General features: G+C 43.2%; 1 protein-coding gene across 1 annotated transcript in view; it reads right to left on the minus strand.

Annotated features, from left to right (window-relative positions):
* PAIP1 (poly(A) binding protein interacting protein 1) overlaps nt 1–109 on the minus strand; it is a 35,120-nt gene extending 35,011 nt beyond the window's left edge. The window contains exon 1 of the mRNA XM_008586272.1: nt 88–109. The gene's annotated coding sequence lies outside the window, so the exon portion shown is untranslated. The remainder of the gene's footprint in view (nt 1–87) is intronic.
* Nucleotides 110–8,898: the final 8,789 nt, after the last annotated feature.

The following is an 8,898-nucleotide window of genomic DNA, read 5'->3' on the forward strand; positions in this document are numbered from 1 at the left end:
TCACGGGACTGCCCTGCTCGCCGCCGGCCGCAGGTGGGGACATCTCGACGCCCCGGGCCAGACTGGGGGCAAGAGAGCGACGCTTACCCCAAGCGAGCCCGACCTACTTCGTGGCTCTCTGAAGAGAAGTGCGAGACTGACGGTTGATGCCCGGAAAATAAAAATACGGGGGGAGGGGGCGTGGACCTGGCGCCAGGGTTCGCGGACGCGCGCCCCCGTCGGCGCGCAGGTGTATGCAATGAGCCGGCACCGGCCCAGGCCGAGGACCGCTGGGGAAGAGGGTCCCTGGAAGAAACTCTGCCACCTGCTCAGTTAGCAGCGGGGGAGGGGGTAAGAACAGAATCAAAACACGCCCCCTGCCCTTTTGGATTCACAGTAGGTCACACCTGTGACCAAGCTTCAATCTCTTCCCTTTTCTGTTCCCCTCCAGAAATTTTAAGAAAATGCACTATATTTCAATGCAATTCTCCCCTTTTTCATCTTCTACTAGTGCTGCCCAATAAAAATACAATGCGAGGCACAAATGCAAGCCACTTATGTAATTATAGATTTTTTGGAAGCCATATTAAACGAGTAAAAAGAAACAGGTAAAATTAACTTTAATACATTTTATTTAACCCAGTATATGAAAAGTGGTATTATTTTAACATGTTTATTAGTGTAAAAATATTAATGAGGGCTGGCCTGTTAGCCCAGTTGTTTAGAGCTTGGTGCTGATAACACCAAGGACCAGGGTTCGATCCCTCTACCGGCCAGCCGCCTATCTATATGTACATAGATACACACACACACACACACACACACACACACACACACACACACACACACACACACAAAATGAGACATAGTTTCTCTTTTTTTCTTACTATTTTGTACTTATGGCTCATCTCAGGTGGGGTTAGGCACATCTCAAGTGCTCAAGAGCCACATGTGGCTAGTGGCTACCACATTGCAGAGCACATTTCTAGACATTCTTTAAGTGTAACTTATGTATAAATTGTTTTTGTCAGGTTTGACAACGCAAGTTCGAAATAAAGGATGAATATAAGTAATGAGAAGAAAAGGAGAAAAAAAATTGATTTCTTCACTGTTGAATTGAACCATTTCCACAAATTCTGATGTTAGCTCTCTGTTTTAAGTAAGGCCTAATGTTTTTCAATCTTTTTATCCTAAGAATCATTTCAATTAGGGACAAAAACTCTTTTTAACCGTCTTCTCTTCTCACTAATAAAACATTAACGTCTTCACCTAAGTGAATGAGAAAAGTGGCTTTAGTGAGGGCAATTATGAATAAACAATTTATGCTGTTGGTGTTAGGCAAAATAATGAAGTCAGGGAAGGAAATCAGCAGCAAGTGTGGTTCTTTGGTGTAGGGAAAGTCTTCTGGAGCTTGGTTGGGATCCAGCTTTGACCCTGACCATGTGATCTTGGATAAGTGAGGGGGTTAGCTTCTCTGAGCCTCAGTTTCCTCATCTGTGAAATAATAACTATGTTGTAGCACTGAGCATATATTACAGACAAGATTAAAATTTAAAGATTAGATGAGGTGATGCTTATAACCTTTTTAAAACCATTATTTTCTTTTTATTGATTATGAGTATTCATGGGGTACAAAACTGATTATCACCACTTGTGCCCAAGATATGATGGCCAAATCCATATTGGCAGCATGCCCATTAACACCAATTCTGATTCAGTCTCTTACTCAGATTTCTCTATTATTTAGAAAAGACCTAGAAACTATGCTCAAAAACAGAGAATGATGGGCCGGCCCGTGGCTCACTCGGTAGAGTGCGGTGCTGATAACACCAAGGCCACGGGTTCAGATCCCATATAGGGATGGCCGTTTCGCTCACTGGCTGAGCGTGGTGCTGACAACACCAAGTCAAGGGTTAAGAGCCCCTTACCGGTCATCTTTTAAAAAAAAAAAACTGAGAATGATGGGCCGGCCCGTGGCTCACTCGGTAGAGTGCGGTGCTGATAACACCAAGGCCACGGGTTCAGATCCCATATAGGGATGGCCGTTTCGCTCACTGGCTGAGCGTGGTGCTGACAACACCAAGTCAAGGGTTAAGATCCCCTTACCGGTCATCTTTTAAAAAAAAAAAACTGAGAATGAGTAATCCTGGATGTTCCACTGAAGTAGGTGCCCCGATTCTGTCCCAGGCTTTTGTTTGCCCTCACTACCCTTTTGTTTCCCCTTGAAACTTTCATGATGGCTAACACCTTCTCTAACACCTCAGACTTTCTTATGTGAAGATAAGGCCATTCTGCATTTATGGTGATGTCAAGGTGTCTTTACAGTCTCCTTTCATTAGGTAAGTTAGATAATTGACATATCCTTCACGTTTTTGCTGTTATTTAACTTGAGCCTTATTATGACGGGACAACATGAATGGATTTAGCATCATGATAATAACAATACTTAATATTTATTGTGTTTTATTATGTGCCAACCACTGTTCCAAGAGTTTTACTTTTATAATTTAATCCACATACTCTGTGAAGTAAACATTCTCATATCCCCATTTTACAGAAAAGGTGTCAAGATATCACAAGGGCTCAGATTCATCTGGGGACTGTTGTAGAGCTCACTGGCAAGTGCTAGGTATTGCAAAATGGCAAGAGGCCACACACACACTCACACACACAAATATGAGTAGCTATGGGACTCCCTGAAGAAAATCATCAAAAAAACTTCTCTACATTTATGCCTTTCTTATTAATTTATGGTGAAAGGAGAGTAGAAGGACTAAATTCAGAGAGATTGGATAATATGTTTCCAATCCCTGCAATATTGGAAAAGGATCTGCTATGAACCATAGAAAAGCTATGTTTCCTTAAACTGGGCTTGAAAGGTGTTCTCCAGGAAGATTTACCCAAGCTGCCTAATCTTAGATTTCCTCCCTTGTGATAGTAGCAACCTGGGAGAACTTTATCTTGTCACTTTGGCATGCCAGATTGTTAGTATTTGATTTATTTAACTGTTTCCTCTGCTAAATTAGCCTTCTGAAGACAGAGGCTTTTAAAGTCTACCCCTTTAGATCCTAGTCCAGTACTTTGTTCATAATGGTTTTTTTTGTTTTTTGTTTTTGTCTTTTTCGTGACTGGTAAGGGGATCGCAACCCTTGGCCTGGTGTCGCCCGCACCGCACTCAGCCAGTGAGCGCACCGGCCACCCCTATACAGGATCCGAACCCACGGTGGGAGCGGCGCTGCGCTCCCAGCGCTGCACTCTCCCGAGTGCGCCATGGGGTCGGCCCAAGTTTTTAATAAATAATAATGTTCACTTGTAATAGTCCTGCCTTTCCTTGGGTCACCAGTAAGGCAACGGTAAAGAAGACTGGTTTTCAGAATTTATTGACGTCAAGATCATAATTGGACTTTATGGGAGTAGACAGTGCAACTTTTTTTTTTTTTTTCCTTTTTTTTGTCTTTTTTCGTGACCGGCAACGGATCGCAACCCTCAGTGTTGCGCCCGCACCGGACCGGGACCGGCCACGGGATCACAACCCTCGGTGTTGCTCCCGCCCCTTGCTCAGCCAGTGAGCGGCCGGTCTGTATGTGGGACCCGAACCCTCGGCGGAGCGCCACCGCGCTTCCCAAGCGGTGCACTATAGCAGTGCGCCACCGGGCTGGCCCCGACAGTGCAACTTTTAAGTCCAACTGACAGAAGAAAATTTTCATAAATATGGGGGAGGAAATATTAGCAAACCACATAGCCAACAAAAGGCTTGCATCTAGAATATATAAAGAACTCTCAAAACTCAACTGTAAAAGAACAATATAGTTAGAAAACAGACAAGATACAGGAATAGACATTTCACCAAAGAGAATATGCAGATAGCATCTAAACCCATGAAAAAAAAATGTTGAATGGCTATCATTAGCTGTTAGGTAAATAAAAATTAAAACCCCTGTGAAATTTCACTACCCACTTATCACAATGGCTAAAATAAAAAACAGTGACAATACCAGATGCTTGCAAGGATGTAGAGAAGCTAGAAACTGAATCACTCACGTATTGCTGGTGAGAATGTACAAGGGCATAGTCACTCTGGAAAACAGTTGGCAGTTTCTTAAAATGTTATACTTGTAACTACCATACGACCCAGCACTTGCACTCCTGGGCATTTATCCCAGAGAAATGAATATTTATGTTTACACAAAAACCTGTACCAAAATCTTTATAGCAGCTTTATTAATAATAACCCCAAACTGGAAACAACCCAAATGTCTATTAATGAATGAAGTTAAACGGTGGTACATTCATACCATGAAGTACTCAGCAAGAAAAAGGAACAACTACTGATACAACAACTTTGATGGATCTCAAGGGAATTATGCTGAGTGAAAAAGAGCTAATCTCAAAAGATTATTGTGCGATTCCACTTGACAAAATTATAAAGATGGAGAACAGATTAGTGGTTGCCAGGGATCAAGGAAGGGTGGGGGGAAGAGAAAGAGGGTGTTTGGAGGGATATGGTTGTGGTTATTAAAAGAGTAGGTACTGGGGCTGGCCCATGGCTCACGTACTACGAGGAATCCTCGGAATGGAACTATTCTGTTCTTGACTGTGGTGGTGGTTACACAACTCTGCACATGTGATAAAATTGCATAGAACTAAATATGTGAGCATGCACATGACAGTATGAGAAACTAAGGTAAGTGGATTGTATCGTCAGTTTCCTGGATGTGATATTGTGTTATAGTTATGCAAGATGTTACCATTGTGGGAAACTAGGTGAAAAGTAAACAAGATCTCCATTATTTTTTACAACTGCATGCGAATCTACAATTATCTCTTGTAGTGGGTTGAATTATGTTCCCCCAAAACTCCCTGAAGCTTGAATTGTGTCCCCCAACTTTTATGTATTAGAAACAGCCCCCACAGTGACTTTTAAGAGGGTGGGAAATCCTATTATGGTAATTGAAAGGTGAAGCCTTGAAGAGGTGATTGGATTGTAGGACCCTGAAGTAGTGAATGGATCAAAAATGGTGGTCAGGGGTGTGGTTCTGAGGTCTTCCACCATCTTGCAATGTGAGACCCCTGGGTCACTGTCGCCACCACCAGATGGACTTTGGACTTCCCAGCCTCAGAAACTGTAAGCAATAAATTTCATTTTCTTTGTAAATCATTCAGTTTCATGTATTTTGTTATAAGCCACACAAACAGACTAATACATCTTTAAAGAAAGAGTTTTAGAAACCTGATACATGTAAATAAACCTTGTTCCATCTTATTCCATCAGTCCTAATTCTTTCCTACGTAGTTCAGTTCACTCCTCCCCACCCAAATCATCAAGGCAACTTACATGCCATTATAAATGAATGGGGCATCAGTAAGAGAGAAAGGAACTAGCTGATGTGTTTGTTCTCATGGGTCTCATCTGTGTAAATTATCTTTCTCTCCTAGTCTCTTGGGCCCACTATGGAATGTAACCCAGCCAGTCAGCCTGGGAATGTAAAATGGTATAGTCACTCTGTCCATACAGTTTGGCAGTTTCTTTAAAAATTGGACGTGTAGGGCCGGCCCGTGGCTCACTCGGGAGAGTGTGGTGCTGAGAACACCAAGGCCATGGGTTCGGATCCCATATAGGTGATGGCCGGTTCGCTCACTGGCTGAGCGTGGTGCTGACACCACCAAGCCAAGGGTTAAGATCCCCTCACTGGTCATCTTTAAAAAAAAAAAAAAAAATTGGACGTGTAACTACCATACAACCCAGCAATTGCACTCCTGGGAGGAAAATACTGGAAACTTAAGATGGTCTCCATGTTCTCAGTAAAAAAGGAGGAAATATCTTTGCTTAGAGTGACAGTGGGGGATGTAAAAAGAGGGTGCTTGGGGAAAATGACAATGGTTGCAAAAACTGCTCTGGGAGAGAAAGCTGATTAGGAAGGTGGGGGTGGTCACAGGAGAACTGCTGGGTGGTACTGAGGCCCACTTGAGGCTGGAAACTAGAGATTTGTGGCTGCAACACTCCAAATCATTTTGTGCTTTTTGTCTGGCAACTCCTGACAACTTGATGTAGGAACTGAAAAGCCTGCCAGAGGGAATGTAATTTTGTTATGCAGTTAAGGCACAAGGATAAAGACAGAAGAGGCTGAGAGGCTGTTCATGGTTCAGGCTAGATAGAGAAAGGGTTGAAGACGGAAGATAGGTGATAGATTGGAAGGGAAAAGGCAATCAAGAGACAGAAATAAGGGAGTTGGAAATAAAGAAAGTGGTGTTCAAAGCATGAGACATAGGAGATGAAAATTTTAGAAAAGTTCTGAGGAAATAATTTCAATTATTAATTCAACTATTAATCAACTATTAATTGCACAATTCAACCAATTGAACTGAGTTCTTGCTGGCCAGCAGGGAGGCAATGTAATTGCTGGAAATGTTCATTAATCAGAGTACAGAGTCCGGGTTTGGCACTCAAAAGACAGGAACATTAAAGTTTAATGTATGGGGCCGGCCCGGTGGCGCACTGGAGAGTGCGCCGCTTGGGAGTGTGGTGGCGCTCCCGCTAGGGGTTCGGATCCCATGTGGAGACCGGTTCCCGCTCACTGGCTGAGCGCGGTGTGGGTGCAGCACCGAGGGTTGTGATCCCATTACTGGTCAGTAAATGTTGGGCCGCACTTCGGTGCAATCACATCATAGGGCACCTAACTGTGTGTAATTCTGGCTTCCTGATATAAATCAAGCGGTGGCCATTTTGTAGGTACGAGTTCACCGCCGCCATTTCATTAGCGTTGATGCGCACGTAGCTGATTGCTCCCTTTTCCGGGGCCCATTGACTAAGCAACTTTTTCCCGCTCTGCCACCTCCCTTCCTCCCAACCTGTGGCCTCCCCTGATTGGTCAGCCGACCTCTCCTGCCCTCTTTCGCAATCCTCGCCTGCTCCCTCTATATAAGCTCCAACACCCTTGCAATAAACAGAGTTCCGGCTTTGACCGCTCTCCTGGCTCGGTGTTTTTTCTCTATCCCCGGGGCCGAAGTGCAGAGGGGATCGGGCCTGCGACACTCACCATCCCGCTCAGCCCCACGGGAGGTTACCGCCGGCTGGCCCGGGGTCCTCTTCCAGCCCGGCTTTGTCGGTCTCCGGCAGTGGGAGAACCGACAAGTAAAAAAAGACAAAAAGGAAAAAAAAAAAAAAGTTTAATGTATGAATGTCAAGCAAGAAGTCTTTTGCCACTGGCATGTTCTGTTTCCTTATCTCTCTGGCTCAGACTATTTGCTGCTCTTTTTGTTAGCATATGATCTAAAGCCAATATCTTCTTTCTGTTTCAACTCCTAGGGATATTCACAATGTTTTTCTTCCTCTTAACAAATATCTGTTGACTGTGTAATAGAGCTAGACATTCTGTTAGGTCTTGATGACATGTGAATGAATAAGACAAATACACTCATCAAGTAGCTTACAGTTAAATGCAGAAATCAGACAAATATGCAATAATAATACAGAGTTCAATGGACTGTTTATGCCTCCCATCTGATTCATATATTGAAATTCTAACCCCCAAGGTGGTAGTATGAGTAAATAGGGCCTTTGGGAGGTGATTAGGTCATGAGGGCAGAGCCTTCATGAAACGGGTTAGTGCCTTTATAAAAGAGACCTTAGATATCCCTTGCTCCTTCCACTGTGTGAGGTTATAGCTGTCTATGAGGAAGCAGGCCTTACCAGACACCGAATCTGCTGGCACCTTGATCTTGGACTTCCCAGCCTCCAGACTGTGAGGAAGAAATGTCTGTTGTTTATAAACCACCCAGTTATGGTATTTTGTTATAGCAGTCCAAGGGGACTAAAACAGAGAGTGATAAACACTATAATAATGTTGAATAATAATATTGAAACTTGGGTCTTATGAGAGGGCACAATGGGTCAACTTTGGGTGGTCCAGAAAGGATTCTGTGAGTACTCATTTCAAATAAAATAGAGGACTAGTAGATATAATTCAGACAAATGAATGGGGAGGGGAAAATAAGAGGGACTTGATGTCCACAGAAGTATCTCTCTCTTTCTCTCTTTCTCTGAAGGGGCTTCTGTTTTGCTTTCTTCTCTTGTTACCTTCCTTCCCACAGGGCAGTCATTTTAGCATTCCCTCTTAGAAGATATTCTTCCCCACCAAACTTAGTACCAGAAGACCTACGTTTACATCTCAGCTCTATCTCTTGGTGTGACCTTAAACGTGTCAGTTAACCTGAAGCCACAGTTTCTTCATGTTAAAGGGGGACTAATGGTATGTACTTCAGAGTTACTGAAATGATTAAATGAGATAATACATGTCAAAGTGCTGTATAAACTGTAAAATATTACATAGATTTTAACTGTTCGTACTGTCCTCAGGTGGTATGCCTTATGGTTTTTTACTCTTGAGTCCATTGTGGAGATGAAGAAACAAAAAATCCCTAATCATCAATATGGATTAATAGGTACTTTTCAGGTCTGCAAAGTTTAAACTCTGAAATTAACTGTTCCCTGGAGCTATTTAAAATTTTAGAGTTAATGCCATAGATTACTTAATTTGTCTTTTACTCAAAAGCCACTACAGGGAGGATGTGGCAGCTAAAGCATCATGTAGCAGTAGAGCATCTGAGGAATGTAATCCTTAGGGTACCTTTGTGGAATATATTATAAAGCATATGTAATTCACAGGGCCTGGTTTTCCAAAGCCTTGCAGTTTCAAATATTAACCTTGCAAGAACAGGAAATTTCCCTCAGGCTATAAGTCTCTGTTGCAAGATAAGGATTGTGGCACAGCAGGTTGCTGGCTCAAAAACAAACTAGTTACTGATTGTTATGTAAAAATACTAAAAAATTGCTGTTAAAAAGGAATGTATGCTGGGCCGGCCCGGTGGCGCACTGCTATAGTGCGCCGCTTGGGAAGCGCGGCGGCGCTCCCGCCGAGG

Source organism: Galeopterus variegatus, unplaced genomic scaffold (assembly GCF_000696425.1).
Source record: "Galeopterus variegatus unplaced genomic scaffold, G_variegatus-3.0.2 Scaffold3913, whole genome shotgun sequence".
Taxonomy (NCBI): domain Eukaryota; kingdom Metazoa; phylum Chordata; class Mammalia; order Dermoptera; family Cynocephalidae; genus Galeopterus; species Galeopterus variegatus.